This window comes from Notamacropus eugenii, chromosome 7, assembly GCF_028372415.1.
Source record: "Notamacropus eugenii isolate mMacEug1 chromosome 7, mMacEug1.pri_v2, whole genome shotgun sequence".
Classification (NCBI taxonomy): Eukaryota; Metazoa; Chordata; class Mammalia; order Diprotodontia; family Macropodidae; genus Notamacropus; species Notamacropus eugenii.
In genome coordinates, this window is record NC_092878.1 from 32,119,823 (window position 1) to 32,136,924 (window position 17,102).

Sequence of the window (17,102 nt, forward strand, 5' to 3'; positions counted from 1 at the left end):
GAAGCTGGTCTGCTATATGCTCAGTTTAAAACTAGTCAAAATATGTGATTTTGACAGGATGAAACAAAAAAAGATATTTGACAATTTAAAGATAAAAGAATTGTCTATCTGATCATGTCTTTCTGATTTCCCATAAATGGAAATTATATAATTTTTGAAGGAAATATATTAGGAAGAAATATATATTAAATTCCCAGAGCTTACCATAGTGATGGACTCTGAAAGGAATCAGAGCATATGGCATGGTGATTTCTCTCAGCCATGACCATGCTTCTGGGTGACTGGAAGGATGGTGGTGCTATCAACATTAATAATGTTTCCAAAATCATATGAAAGCACCATTTTCAGTGGAAAACAAACCTCTCATCTTAAAAGTCTCAAAACACTACAGTAACAATGTCCCACCAATTTCAGTTTATGATGGAAATATATGTTTGTGTCTGTGTGTATTTACACATGTATATGTGTTTGGGAAGGTCTGTATATAAACATCGATGTACAGGGCAAAGTTAGTAGGGGTGGAATGTGGAGGTGTAACATGAGAAGTAAGGACAGGCAAAAAGGGTGGGAGAGAGGAAAAGGGTGGGATAAAAACTCAGGTTCAGCATCTCTATGCATATTTTTAACAGTAGGCTAACCATGTTCTGCCAATAAATACTTTTTGAAAATTATTATGTTGGAAAATTTTTTTCCAGGTCTGAACAATATGTACTAGCTCTACCTGCATTTGCCACAACCAGTCCCATCTTCTTAACCAATCCAACTTCTCTCAGATGGCTACCAGATACTCCTGTGGTTGGGAACCACTCACACAGAAGCCACAACAACCAAAATAACACTGCTTTGACACAGTGTTCCTTCATGATGGATTAAGTTGATCCACTAATTTTCATTCTTAAACAAATGTCTGTTTGTGTGTGTACATGTGCATATATGCATGCAAAAGTCATAGTACCCTTCTCCTGTTCCTAGAGAGTGACTTTGTCTTCTCCAAAAAGTGTTTTCAAAAGGCATTAGGGCTTCAAACCCTACACATTCCCTTGTTATCCCTTCTTCTCTTGGCCATCTCAACCTTTCTTTATGAAGGTAACGTTCAGGTATGTGAAATTCCTTCAGAAACTTAATGTGTTGAACAAATATAAGGAATTATTTTTAGTATTAGGCTAAGAGAATTCAAGCAACGCCCTTCAACAATTACATGGAGGTTTCTCGAAAAGTCAGACAAAGAGGGAATATAGAACTAGATGTATCTTATAACTTCCTCATTGAACCTATTACCATATTTACATTAGAAAACTTTGATGTTTCTTTTGGAGATCATCACCTCCACCTAATGAAGGTGTCTGTGGCCAAGACATCCAAGAGATACCCTCTCTTTGAGAGCTGGTTATCACACTCCTTCCCAGTCAGTGCAAGTGTGCATCCATACACATATAATTTCTTTTAGACTTTAGGAATATTGGTCCATGTTTAATTTCATGGAAAGAACTTAATTATATAGTCAGGGGTTCCCAAAAAAACTATTTCCACAGAAGATCATTATTTCATGGTAGAAGGAAAGGACAAACAAACTGTACCCATAAAATAGGAATAAGGAGACCTGGGATCTGTCTTTAATGCTGTCACCCAGCAATTGTACATTTTTGGACAACACACTTCAACCATCTAAGTTTTAGTTTCCTCCCCTTTAAAATAAGGGATTTGGATCAGATGATCTTACATTTCGTCCCAGTTGTAAACTTCTATGATCATTTGACCATCACCTTAAACATTTGAATATAGTTGTATGATTTCGCAGGAAATATTTTCTTATGAAATTCTTTGATAGGGCCATAGGATCATAGGTTCAGTGCTGAAAGGGATATTAGAGACCATCAAGTCCAATGAGACATAGGGAGTTTGAATGACTCGCTCAGGGTTGTGTAGCTAGTAAGTATCTGAGGCAATTTTGAATCCAGGTTTTTGAGTTCAGTGTTTTATTACAATGCTACTTCAGAAGCGAAATGGAATGTTTGAAATGACACTTTAAAATCATCATTTCTTGAGCTGGACCTGGTAGGAATCTTTGAGATCATCTAGGCTAAGAGGAATGATTTACTCAAGGTCCTAGAGTTATCCAAACAGCAGAGTCAGGATTTGTATTCTTTCAGTCTAGTATTTTTCAATTACCCAATGATAAAGCCCCTTTTCATTTTTCAGTCATTTTCATTCATTTCAGATTCTTTGTGATCCCATTTGGGATTTTCTTGGGAAAGATAGTAGAGTGGTTTGCCATTTCCTTTTCCAGCTCATTTGACAGATGAGGAAACTGAGGAAAACAGGGTGAAGTGACTTGCCCAGGGTCACATTGCTAGTAAGTATCTGAGGCTGGATTTGAACTCATAAAGATGAGTCTTCCTCATTCCAGGGTTGGCAGAACATGACCTAGCTGCCTCTAACAGAGCCCCTTTAGAAGCCTAATTTCATAACATGGCCAAAGCTTTGTGTCCCAACTTATATCTTGGTCACAAACAAGTAGCTTCCTTTTAAGGAGCAGAAACCAGGTTGTGACAGATGTAGGGAAATAAAGCTTGCAATGAGATATTTTGAAAAATAGTGACAGTCAAACAAGTTGTGGTATATGATTTTGATAAAATACTACTGTGCTATAAGGAATGATGAGATCAATGATCTTAGAAATACATGGATAGACTTGCATGAAATAATGAAGAATCAAATAAGTAAAAGCAAGAAAACATATACAGTAACAGCAATAGTGTTTTAACAACCACTTTGAGTGGCTAAGTCATTTTGACTATTATAAATACCCAAATTAACAGCAAAGGATGTATGAAGGAAGATGCTATCTGCATCCAGAGAAAGAAATGATTAATAGAAGTATGTATAGAATTATTTTATGCATGTGCACACACACACACACACACATATTTGTGTTTAGTGGTAGTCATCTCTAGGGTGGGGGAAAGAAAAAAAAGAAACATTATAACTTTATTATATATTTTAAAAGAATAGCAAGTTGTACATAATTGATTTGCAATTTCATGTACAATCATCTTTTAAAAACCATACTATGTGATGGAAATGCTTTATTTCATCAATTAAAAAATTAGAAAAAAAAAAGAAAATTAGTGACAATGATTGGAGCCCCCATTAACAACCATAACTTTTATTTACATCCTAGTGTGATGATTAAAAAGGTTTGAGACATAGTTTCTGAATTTAATCATTTTATTAATGAAGCCAGTAGATTATTAATAAAAGGATGTTCATTTAGTCACCTCTCTTAGACCAAAGACCCCTACTAGCAGTGGAGTCACAATTTATATGCCCTTTGAAAAGTAGATGTTTCCAAGGGATGGCAATCAGCTGTGATTTGTTAATACAATGGGAGGTGGGCTATCTTGCAGTACATGACTTAGGTCACTCAAATGTTGGTCAGAGAGACATCAATTTCCATATTACATCTCTTTATGATGGGGAGAATCAGCATTTTTCCCAGGCCTGTCTGAGCCAACACAATAAACAGGAATACACCCATTAGCCCAAACTTAGAATTTCTTTTACTGTTTGATTAGATCTCAGATTGGATAAATCTCTATGAGAGACTTCCCACATCGGTTGATTTCTAGATAAGGAAGTAGGAAAGAGGGACACCTTGTATCTAATGAAATAGTTACTAAATATGAGAGGAATATTCATTTCTCACATTGGTATATTATCCAGTTGAGGCTACGGGTGGCTTGATAAAATAGAAAGAACAGAAATTTAAAATGGCAATCATTTGGCAAAGACTTTACATATATCTTTCACTGTCCAAATTAGTGTACTTTCTTTATAATCCTGCCCTTGCTTTGATGTATTTCAAATACTAAACAACTTCTATGCTCAAAAGCACTTTATTAGGCACTGGGAATACATCAATGATAAACTAAACAATCCATATTCCCAAAAATCTTATAGTCCACTAAGGATATACATAATAAACATGAAGACAAATAAGCATTAGAGTGGTAGAGTGTGATAGAGGCACAGACAAAGGGCTCATTTCAGCTCAAGGTATGAAAGTAGACTTCATGGAGAAGGCAGAAAGTGAGCTGGTCCTTGGAAGGAAGAGAAACATTTCTTTAGGAAGAGGAAGGAATGTTTTGTAGGCCTAGGGGATGGCCAGTGTGAATGCATGGGGTAGGAAACAGCTGAATAAAATCAGGGAACTTAAGTATGAAGGGAAATGATATGAAATAAGATTGGAAAGGCAGGTTGGAGCCAGACTGTAAAGTTCCTTATATGCTAAATTGAAGAGCTTGTTATTTTATCCTACAGGTATGTTAGCAGTTGACCTGCTTAGCCATCTTGGCCATATCATAATTACAAGCGACATTCCTTCTAGCTGTTTGGAATGGGAAGAAGGGTGGAGAGAAGAATTCTCCTTATTCGCACCTTAGCTCTGCCCAGAACCATAGCGAGTCCCAAAAAGTCACGTTGGATAAAGCAGGCAGCTTTCTGTTATTGACAGAATAATATTCAAAACAGATTTGTCCCTTGGAAAAAGGATTGGATGGAGAGGATGATCATGATTCCAGGGAACAGATAATGACAGTTCTAGGCATAGTTCTAGGGAACTACAAGGGAAGAATGTCGTCTATATTGTAAAATGTGGTCACTCAGTTGTCTTTGCTTAACTGTTTCTCTTGTTTTTATTACAAAGGAAGGTTCAATTCTAGTGTGTGTGTGTGTGTGTGTGTGTGTGTGTGTGTGCGTGTGTGCGTTTGCGTGTGCATGTGCGTGCATGCGTGTGTGTAGGGGGCATACACAGAAATGACAATGTGGCCTTGGGCAAGTTCTTTAGGCTCTCCGGGCTTCATTTTCCTCATCTCTAAATTGAGGGGATTGCAGTAGATGGCTTCTGAAGTTCCTTCCAAGTTCTAAATCTATGATCATAAGATATTTTTAAAAGTATTCATAAAACTTAATTGAAAACAAAATTAATTTATTTTTACTCCCTCTCTCCGTTCTTTTTTCTTCTTCAGAGTGCTCCATTTTCATTTCTCTTAGGCTCAATCTCAGGTTTTAGCTCTTGCTGTAGTTCTCACAGCAAATAATTGATGGATGGAGAAAATGTTATTAACAGGTAATAGGGAGCCACTTCAATTTCTTGAGCAGGAGAGTGCTATGTTCAGATATTATACATAAGGAAAATTATTTTGGCAGCTTTGTTTGGCTGGGTTGGAGGGGAGAGATTGGAGGCAGGGAAACCAGTTAAAAGATTATATATTACAATAGTCTAAGAAAGGAGGTGGGTGAGGGGTGGTAATTGTATGAGTGGAGAAAAACATCTAAATTGCATAGGTGAGTCCTAGAGTTGACAGCTGTTTGGTAGCCTATTTTTCTAACCTTATTGGCCATTACTCCCCACCTCCCTCCACTCTTTATTTATGCCCAACTGGTCTTCTTTCTGTTCTTCACACATGATATTTCATCTCCCCTTTGCTGTCATTGTTCTGGTGGTCTCCCATGCTTGAGATGCACTCCCTTCTGGCCTCCATCTCACAGAGTGCCTTCCTTTAAAATACAGACCAGGTATTATCTTCTGAATAAATCGTTTCTCTACTCGCCCCCCCTCCCCGCAACCAGTGTTTTCTCTTCCAAGCGACTTTATATTTAACAATTTTGTATATATTTGTATTCATTTATATTTGTATCTATTTGTGTTGAACTTAATGTTTATATTTTAGGGCATGCTTATTATCTCCTCCATTAAAATATAAGCCTATTGTGAGAAGGGATTGTTTTATTCTTTGTACCTGTAGCTCCAGCTTTTAGCACGGTGTTTGGCATATAATGAACACTTAATAAATGATTGATTGAGTAAGGGGAGGAAGAAGAGTCAAAGATGATTCTAAGCTTTCAAGTCAGGGGGATGAGGAAGCCATCAGTGGAAATGGGGAAGTCAGGGAAAGGGGGACTTTTAGAGGGGAGATGATGAGTTGACCTTTGGTGACATGTCATAAACTTGCTACTTATAGATATAGATATCTTATGCTCAAGGTCCTCCAATACCATGTGGACAACATCTTTCTGAAACCGACTAGGAAAGTTCAGGAAGTAGTCTATTTAGATAAGAGATCTGAGATAAATCTGATTAACACTCTCTTATCATTGATCTCTATGCTAACATAGGGGCAGCTAGTGGAACAGGGGATAGAGTACCAGATCTAAAGTCAGGGAGACTTGAGTTCAAATTTGCCCTCAGACACCTATTAGCTATGTGACTCTGGGTAAGTTATTTCATCTCGGTTTGCCTCAGTTTCCCAATTTGTAAAATAAGGATGCTAATAACACCTACCTCCCAGGGTTTTAGGGAAGATCAGATGAGATAATAATAGTAAAGGGTTTGGTATATGCTAGATGGTATGTAAATGTTGGCTATTAATAAATATTATTATAGAATTATAAATAGTGTTATCATATTATTATTTACAGCACATCCCAAAATATGTGTGTACTTATATATGCATATATATATATATGCATATATACACATGCATACATACGCATCTACGTGAGGACCCAGGCTCCTCATGTACTCACTTCAGGACTGTACAACTTCCACTTGTCTTATCGACTTTTCTTAACTTCTTCCCTTTATTTGTTTTTCTGGTAGAAATACTCTGAATCTCCCTCATCGTTCACTTTCCCCAAGCTCCTGCAAACAGACTGACTCTCCTAGAATCAGTCTTTGATTCCATATAAGCCCATATTATAGTTCATCTTTTCCTTTTCATATAGGTTAATGAACCCCTTTCTTGGTCAATAAAGTCCTTCACACCAATGTTAGTTCTCCATCTGTGTTTCTTCCTCTGTCACTCACAAGCCAGTCTCCAAACATGCCATCTCCAGTCTACTTCCTGATGCCTTTAAACAACCCCTATGAGTAACTGGTAAGATCTTCATGATTTTGATTGGTTGTGTTGAAATAGTGTTGACATGACCTTAATTCCATATTTATTAGCATATACTCAGTAAATGCTTGAGGCAAATCTGGGATTAAAGTCTTTGTGTTTCTTTCCAGTCTGCTTCTCAGTACTTTTCCTTGAAAAATCTTGTGAAAATACATCTAGATGATACCCTAAAATTTTAGGATTCCATGAGTAGATAAAATTTTCTTTGGTTTTTTAACACAACTGACACAATAAAAAGCTTTCTGTAGTTAAAATGTGAATCTAACAAAATTCAAGACAAGGACCTATAAAATACTCAAAGATGGAAATAACAGTTAATATTTATACGATGCTTTAAACTTCAAAAAAGTGTCTTATTATGTCTGTTTTACATGTGAGGGAACTGAGTCTAAGAAGGGTCAATTGACTTAAGGTTTAGTAAACTGTGACTGAGGCAGGATTTGCACTCAGGTCTTCCTGATCCCAAAATCTGGTTCTTAAGCTATTGTACCTTCTAGTCACATCTGAGAGCTATAAAGAAGAAAAACTTAGGAAAAGAACACATAACATTTTAGTAAAAATGTATTAGAAACATTACACACACACACACACACACACACACACACACACACACACACACATATATATATATATATATATATATATATATATATATATATATATATATAAAACAATGTATCATGAGTTCATGATTTCCTGTGTGGAAATTACCTTCATCCATGCAAATTGTAATATTTGTTCTCTATAACAGGGCTTCTTAAGCTTTCTCTACTGGACCCCTTTTCGCATTTAGGCAGTACTCCTTGGCATTGAGTGGTCTGAGGCTACGGTAAAGTTACCCAATGCAAGACAGGCAAGCACCGACAGAAGCACCTCAGATTCATGTCTGATTTTTAATTAATTTTTGGTCTTTGTGCATTCAGAAAACTTTTAATGTTGTCAATTTTTTCATGACCCCATATTTAAATTTAAGAAGTTTAAGAGGTGTTGCACATCAAAGTACCTGTCCATAACTTATACATATGAATAAGATGTATATATCTCTTTCTTTACATAGTGGTTTGGTGAAAATAGCAGAATGTCTCTATTTAAAACTACTTGAATATTATTCAAAAATTAAGCTTTGATTAAAATGTCTTGTCACTCCAAAGTCTTCCCCCACCTCCCAGAATTTAGTCTGTATCAGGGGGAACTTAGAGCCTAATTCTGTGATGGTTATATTTGCTAAAATACTCTTTAATACTAATTAACCCACAAACACCTATCTGGTGAGTGGTTAGGGTTGAAAATGATGGGCAATGCAGACAGCTGTGCAAAGAAGACAGTGCAGCTGTCTGCAACCATTCATTGACACTCCTGTCTCCGAGTTTAACAGATGTTCTCTTGACAGTAGTGATTGGTGTTGGAACCTGGCAGTCTCTGAGGTAATACGGTAGGGGTGCTGTGCCTGGATTTGTGGGAGAATGGGAAGAGTAAATATTAGGGGTGATGGAAGATTATATGTTTTACTCATGTTTCAAGCACTGGATTTGTGGTAGCTCTGGGTTCCAATGCCTTTCAACAGAGCAATATCAGTATTTTAGACACTAACGACAAGACCCTGGAAAAATCTGGTGGGCAGTTTTGGTAGAGGAGTCTTCAGGGAGTAGGCAAAAGATCTAGTCTATATGCACATAATTAATGAGAATAATAATAGCGAGCAGTTATATAGCATCACCTAATATGTGCCAGGTATCGTGCCAAGAGCTTTACAAATATTATCTAGTTTGATCCTCACAACAGCTTGGGAGTTAGGTGTTATTATCTCCTTTTACAGATGAGGAAACCAACTCAAAGAAGGGTTAAGTGACTTACCCAGGATCATACAGCTAATAGCTGTCTCAGGTCATATTTGAGCTCAGGTCTTCCTGACTAGGCTTAGTGCTCTCTTCACAACACCAGCTAGCTGTGGCAAGTGAGAAGTGCTTCTGGGTGCTTGTTTACATTTGTTAGCCAACAGGATATCTGAGAGAAAGGTAAGTTTGGAGAAAATTAGATGAGTTAAAAAAACAAAATTAGAAAAGATTATCAGGGGTGCCATGTTATTATACAATCTGTCTTCCTTGTTTCTGTTACTTTCTGGATCTGAATATTATAGATCCAGAGTCAAATGACCCAAGCAGCCATATAGTCCAAACCAATGAGGAAACTGAGGCCATGGAGGTTAAATGACTTGCTCCAAGTTGTAGTATAGTTAATGTAAAACTCAGGAGTTGAACCTTGGTCCTCTGACTTCAGAGCCAGTGTTCTTTCTGTTTATTATCTCTATGAACTTGGGAAAACTCCCTTAACTTCTCTGAGCCTCAATTTTCTCATTTGTAAAAGGAAGGGGTTTGACAAGATGGTCTCTGAAGTTCCTTCCAGCTTCAGAGCTGTTATCCAATGATCCATTCTGTGATATTACATTGTAATAATGGATGGTATATGGTCTAAGGGAAGAGTCCCTTCCCAGGGTCCTTCATTCCAGTAGCATGAAGGAGTGCCTTTGAGAGGATCTATAAGAAATCTGAGGTAGTTAGGTGGTGCAGTGGATAGAGTACCAGGCTTGGAGGCGGGAAGACTTATCTTTCTGAATTCAAATCTGGCCTCAGACACTTACTAGCTGTGTGACCCTGAGCAAGTCACTTAACTCTGTCTCAGTTTCTTCATCTGTAATACAAACTAGAAAAGGAAATGGGAAATCATTTCAGCATCTTTGCCAAGAAAACCCCAAATAGGAACATGACTGGAAAAACTACTCAACAATAACAACATAGGAAACTTGGAAGCTGTTTTTTTCAGGAGATGCCCTTCTGATCACCTAGAATTCTTTCCCTAAGAATAACAATACTTTTGTTGAAAATATTCTCAATTTTGTTTCCTTCTCTGATGTACAGACAAGTGCTGTAGAATATATGGAGACTGGGGAAAATGTTTGGATCCAAATTATATGGTATAGATGAACTTTCTGAACTTTGTGCATACATAATCATCTATATCAAAAAGAATGTGACTCAGTTTAAATCTTGATAATTTCCTCACATTTCATGGACGTGATTCTAAATTATTATCTCTTACCCTAAATTCCTTCCCTTTTTGATCATACCTCCAAGGGCACCATTGCTTGAGTATATATCCCAAAGTTCACAAAACTCTTACAAACATTAGCAAATGAATGGTTAGTTTAGATAGAACACACACACGTATACCTCCGATGTAAGCAGTAAGGAGTCCACAGTTTACATTTTTGTCTTTTTTTAAAGAGAAATCATATTCCATATGAGCCAGTCTTTCAGCCAAGAGAGTGTAGAAAGAATCTTCTCCCCCCTCTCCATAGTCTTTTTCTGTCTCTTGACTCTGTCTCTTTCTACCTCTTACACACTCCCTTTTTAATCATGTTTTTAATGCCCTTTGTAGACAGAATGAAGTAGAATATAAATTATGTTTACCCATCTTAGAACAAGCTGTTCCTCAGCGACATACCAAGACACCAAAAATGAGACATATTCTTTGGATAATACCTTCTTTGTGAGCGAGGATTGAATCACTAGGTCTAGAAACAAATGATTAATCACAGCCCAGCTTTAATGAGAATGACCACAGTCTGTGAGATCCCTAAATTCAAAAAAGACAAATGTGTATGGCAGTAGTTCTTAACCCTTTTTTCTGTCGTGGTTCCCTGGCTCAATCTGGTGAAACTTATGGACCCTTTCTCAGGATAATGCTTTTTGAATACATAAAATAAAACACACAGGTTTAAAAAGAAACCCAATTAAATTGAAATACAGTTATCAAAATATGAAAAAAAAGTTCATAGACTCTCTGAAATCTAAGCATGGACTCCTTGGACCCAAAGTCAAGGAGTTAATTTAATCTCTGGAAAGTCACGGTTTCTTAAAGGTGGCTTCTACAATAGTAGTAATGAAAAGTGTAAATATAAAATATGTAAACAAGCAAATACCATCTTCCTTTCTAGATATGTATCTGACCAATGAGAGGATTTGGGGCAGCATGTAGTTTGTGTCCTTATTTTCTTGCCCAATTTTTCCATTCCTCTCCTTCAAGTAGGATCAGGTACACTAATCTTTATGGTCCTAGAATAATAACATAAAACAATCCTGTTATTACCAACAGCAACCACAATGATGGTGAGGCTCAGACAGTTTTTAGACTAGATCCTCCTAAGAATGAAGGATATCAAAGATGTCCAGGAAAGGGTAAACGACCCATCCACACAAAAATATTTATAGCAACTTTCTGTGGTGGTTAAGAAAAGGAAACCAAAGGGATGCTCATCAATTGGGGAATGGCCAAACAAGCTGTGCTATATGATTGTAACGGAATATTATTGTGCTGTTCAAAATAACGAGCAGGATGATTTCAGGAAAACTTAGAAAGGCTTACATGAACTAATGCATAGTGAAATGAACAGAACCAGAAGTATATTGTATGCAGTGACAGCAGTATTGTCCAATAAAGAACAGTGAATGACTTAACTACTCTCAGCAATACAGTGATCCAAGACAATCCCAAAGGACTAATGGAGAAGCATACTATTCACCGAGAGAGAACTGATATGCATTGAATACAGAATGAAGCAGGCTATTTTTTCACTTTCTTTCTTTCTTTTTATTCTAGTCTTCTTGTACAAAATGGCTTGAGGAGCAGCTAGGTGGTGCAGTGGATAGAGCACCAGTGCAGGAGTCAAATCTCACCTCAGACACTTGACCCGCACTAGCTGTGTGACCTTGGTCAAGTCACTTCACCCCAACTGCCTCATCCTGGGCCATCTCTAGTCATCCTGATGAATATCTGGTCACTGGATTCAGATGGCTCTGGAGGAGAAGTGAGGCTGGTGGCCTGCACAGCCCTCCCTCACTCAAAACAAAGTCAAGTGCAAGTCATGTCATTATTTCTCTGATGGTATGGTCTTCAGCAACCAAGGACACACACAAAATGGCTACTATGGAAATGTTTTACATAACTGCACATGCATAACTTACATCTGATTGTTCACTATCTGGGGTGTGGAAGGAGAGAGAGAGAGGGAGAGAATTTGGAATTCAAAACGTTAAATAAAAACGTTTAATTTTTTTTAAAAAAAGAATGAAAGAAATCACAGAATAATTAAGTGTTTGGAATTTCCTCTTTAAATAGAAAGCACACATCATTTAAGTGAAGTCCTATGGGAGAGGAGAAAGTGTGCTGGTTTGGAGACAGAAGACCTGTTTCAAGTTCTGGCCCCCTCTACTTATTAGTCATGTAACCTTGACAAGACTTCTTGGAGTCTGTTTCTTGGTGGAATACTTGAACCATCCATATCAATGTTACTGTGAGAAATGAGCGAGATAATGCATGTAAAGATGGGCCAGTGTGGAGAGGCTGATGGAATATTTGACTTAGAATTGAGAAAAAACTGGATTCTGCCTCAGTTACTTATGATCTGTGTGGATAAAAAAACAGCCAAATGGCTCTCTGACCCTCTAGCTCCTCTTCTGTAAAATGAGGAAAGGAATACTTGTAGTGTATGGCACACAAAGTTGTTTCAATGCCTAAATGAAATAATTTACATTATATACATGAAATACATAGTACTGATATATATGATATATTATAATTATAATATATATTATATAACATTGCTTTTAATGAATACTGGCTGATTGTAATGTGTTATATATAGGCACTGTGGTCAACATTAAATAGTCAGTGACAAAGTGAAAGAGCCCTTGACCTCAAGGAGCAAACACTCTAGTGGGAGAAAGGATATGGGTTATGTACAAAGAAAATATGGAATGATTTGGGTGGAGGCTGAGGGGCCAGGGGGCTAGGGACCCTTCCCCCAGAACAAATCCAATCCATTACTATGATGTAATATCACAAAATGAATCATAGGATCATAGCTCGAGAGCTGGAAGGAACCTCAGAAACCATCTAGTCCAACCCCCTCATTTTATAGATGAGGGAACTAAGGCTCAGAGAAATTAAGGAATTTTTCCCAAGATCACACAGAGAGTAAGTAGAAAGAACATTGTCTCTGGAGTCAGAGGACCAAGATTTAGCTCTGTTATATACTTCTATTATATGTAGAACATAACTTATGGCATAACGTATTATATAAGTTCTGTTAACTCTGAAGCAAATCATTTAAGCTTTCTGAGCCTTGGTTTCCACATTTAAAATGTGAAAGATTTAGATGATATGGCTTCTGGAATCTCTTTTGGCTCTGGATCTATAATCTTCAAATCCAAAATTTTAGATCCAGAAAGTTACATAAGCAAGAAAGACAGACAATTTTATGGTTGCATGGCACCCTGAGATAATCTTGGATGATCAGAGAAAGTCTGATGTAGGAGGTGTATGAAGGGAAGGTGGGAAGGGAATAAATTACAGGAATGCTGGACTATCTATAAAAAGGTATAAGGATGAAAAATGAAATGTTATCTGTGAAGCATTGCAAGTTGACCATCTTGACTGGAATTTGGATATGAATAATGTGTAATAAGTCTGGGAATATAGGTTGAAGCCCACCCACAGTTAGGGAGTCAGGACATGGATGGAAATATAGCAATGGGAGATCAAGAGAAAGTAGGAAAAGAATGAGGTTTTCTTATGAAAACCCAGAAAATGATTCCCAGGAAGAAGGAGTCATCAATAATGTTAAATGTTGAAGAGATGATTAGGACTGAGAAAAGATCACTGGATTTTGTAAATATAAAATCTTTGGAGAGCACAGTTTCAGCTGAGCAAAGAAATCAGGTCAAATTGCAAGGGTTTGAGGAGTATATGAAAAGAAATGGAGACAATAAGAATAGACATTTTTTTCTAGAAGTTTGTATGGGAGATGGAAGATACAGGATGTTGGTTTGAAGGGATGGTAAGGTCAACTCATGTATTTTTAAGGAAGGATTAGAACTGAGCAGATCTATAAGTAGCAGGGAAGAAGCTGGTAGATTGGAAGGTATTTGAATTTAGAGGGAAGTGGATTGATTGTGGAAGTGATTTTTTCAGAAAGAAAAGCCTAGAAAGGGTAAAATCCAGAGTTGAGGGATTGGCTTTGGTGAGGGGAAAGGTCCCCTATTCATTAGAGACTAGAATAAAATAAGAAAAAGAGGAGAATGTCAAAGCATTTGGAGATGGAGATGGAAAGTCGGGAAGAAGAGTGAGTTTTGAGTGAATGGCTTCTGTTTTCTCGATTGTTGTGTTTGTCCTTCATTGCCAAAGAAGACCATGCCATCAGAGAAGTGATGACATGACTTGCACTTGACTTTGTTTTGAGTGAGGGAGGGCTGTGCAGGGCACCAGCCTCACTTCTCCTCCAGAACCACCGGAATCCAATGACCAGATATTCATCAGAATGACTGGAGATGACCCAGGATGCAGTGGGAGACCTTGGGCCCTTTAGGCCAAGGTCTATGCAGGCACTCAATGGATTTAATTGCAAGAAATTCTTGGATGAAGCAACTGATTACAGAACTGATCTATTTTGTGTATCTACATTTTACATACACTAATATATTAATACTAGCTAGTAGTAAATAATGCCCAGAAGAGAATGTTTAGTATCCTTCAATCCTAAAATTAATACATACATCTTAAATCCCAAGCCACTAAATATATACATAAATCTTAAATCCCAAAGATGAAATGGTAGAACAGAAGCAAAGAATTTTCAGCCATAGTGGGAGAAAGACATGTGACTAATCAGAACAAAAATAAAACAGTTTTCATGTCTTCTGATGAGTATAATTGTTCCTTGTCATCTTTGGTGAACCTCTGCAATGCACTCCTCTTACTTCAATTCAATAAGCTTTTATTAAGATATTTTCTCAATAAAATATAAGGGAAAGTACTATGCTAAGAGGAAAGGGGAAAGAGTGTTGTGGGAGCTTTGAGGCGAGAAGAGAAAATCTGAAACAACCACTGAGGTGGATGGGAGAAGCTATTAAGGATGTGTAAAGGAATAATATTGATATAGTGAAATCCCAGTTGAGATTAAATTATGTAAAGTTGTAACAGATTCAAACAATGTGGTTTCTTGACTTCCACCAACATCCTTCAGTGGTCCTTGAGTAGGAGTGGACGCGGGTGGTAAGGGTAATCTGAGGTTACAGTTTGCTTAGGTATGAGTGCAATAGATAAGAGGGCAGGGAATTGACAGGAAGGGACAATAGGGATTTGAATTGGTTATCTGTAGAATCAATATTTGGAAAGGAGGAAAGCAAAGCCAGAATGGAGCCTGGGAGAACAGGGAGGGGTAGAGAGGCTAGAGGTTCTCTTGAGGATAAAGAATAGGTTTAGGAGAAATGAGGCTCAGGGGGAGATGGAATGATAGCTAATTATGATGACATCAAGGAATTTTGTAATGGAACATTTTGTAAACTTTAAAGCATTAAAGATAGCAAGTATTATTAGTCATTTTTGAATGAATATGGTACTGTGAAACTCTGAAGGACTATACTATTTGAAGATCTCATCAGAGGGAGAGTGGAAAGGGGGGGAGGAGGAGGAGAGAGAGAGAGAGAGAGAGAGAGAGAGAGAGAGAGAGAGAGAGAGAGAGAGAGAGAGAGAGAGAGAGAGAGAGAGAGATTACAGAATCACAGGTTTAGAGTCAGGGACCTTAGAGACCATCTTTTTCAACCCATTATTTCTTATTTTATAGATGAGGAAACTGAAGCTGAGAGGTGTGGTATACTTTATAAACAATGTCTTCCAGATGGCATCTTTTAGGTAGAGAAATTAGTGGAATGATGTATTCCAGTTCACCATGTCTACAAAAATTTCAAGGTCTTCTTACACCTGATCTATAGACATTACTAGGTAATTCAATTCTCAAACCAAACGGTAGAAGCCCAGCAAGAGCAAACTAACACGCCTCTTGGTGATCAGTTGCAAATGTACTTTCAAATTAGTAGTCAAACTCAGATGAGGATTTATGTATCCTGTTTTCAATGTATATCTACTCATTGTTGTTGAGTCATTTTAGTCATGTGTCTGACTCTCTGTGACTCCATTTGAGGTTTTCTTGGCAGAGATACTGGAGTGATTTGCCATTTCCTTCTCTAGTTCAGTTTACAGATGAGTAACTGAGGCAAACAAGGTTAAATGACTTATTCAGGGTCACGTAGCTAGTAAGCATCTGAGGCAGATTTGAACTCAAGTCCTCCTGACTGAGACCAGGGCTCTATCCTCTGTCACCTAGCTTCCTACAATATCTATGTAGTAGCCCAACAATGATTTTGAAAAAAAAAAATGTTATGGTGAAGTGGTTGTTGTTAAGAAACGTTTTATCCTTGTACAAACCCACTTAGTACACTTGTCTCCCTACTCTATACCTACTAAAAATAGAAACTGGTTTGACCTTTCCATTCTACTCCCACCCTCACCCTCAGCAACTTTGGTTTAGTTTCCTATGCTTCAGTTCAATTCAGCTCCACTCCACAAGCATTTATTAAGCTTCCACTACAAGCAAGTTATGGTTAGGCTAGGGATAGATACAAATGCAAAAATGAAAAACAATCCCTGTCCTGGAAGAACTCATATTCAATTGGATCTTCCACCCATATCAGAATTCATAGATAGCTTGCACTATAAACACATTTGGGGGGTGGGGGTGGTTTCATTCATCTGGTTAGGAAACTCACTCTACCCAACCAGAATGATAGTTGTTCAGAAATTTAAAACCCTAGAAAACTGCGGGTGTGGGGGACCTCCGAGAGGTTATTACTTGTGGAGTGTCATATACTAGTACCAGAGGCAGGAGTTGAACCTGGAGCTTCCTGACTCTGAAGCCTGCTAATCTAAGGTCAAAGACAACAACCTTAGAGGTTTTTAATGGCCCTTCACATCATTACAATAGACCACTGCATGTGAGAATCTACTTCTTCAGTCAGTTTCAGCAAATCCAAGTCCTTTCCTCTATTGCTTCACCATGCAAACAAATGAAACTGATGACTATCCAAATAGTTTTCCTTACCGCATGAGGAAGATGCTAGAGCAACAATGCATATGGAAGTTTTGTATATTATTGCCAAGTCCCCTAGATATTAGCAGTCTTTCCCCCTTGGAATTAGTTTATATTTCTTTGCCTAATTTTTTTTGTTTACTTCTCTACATACATGTTGC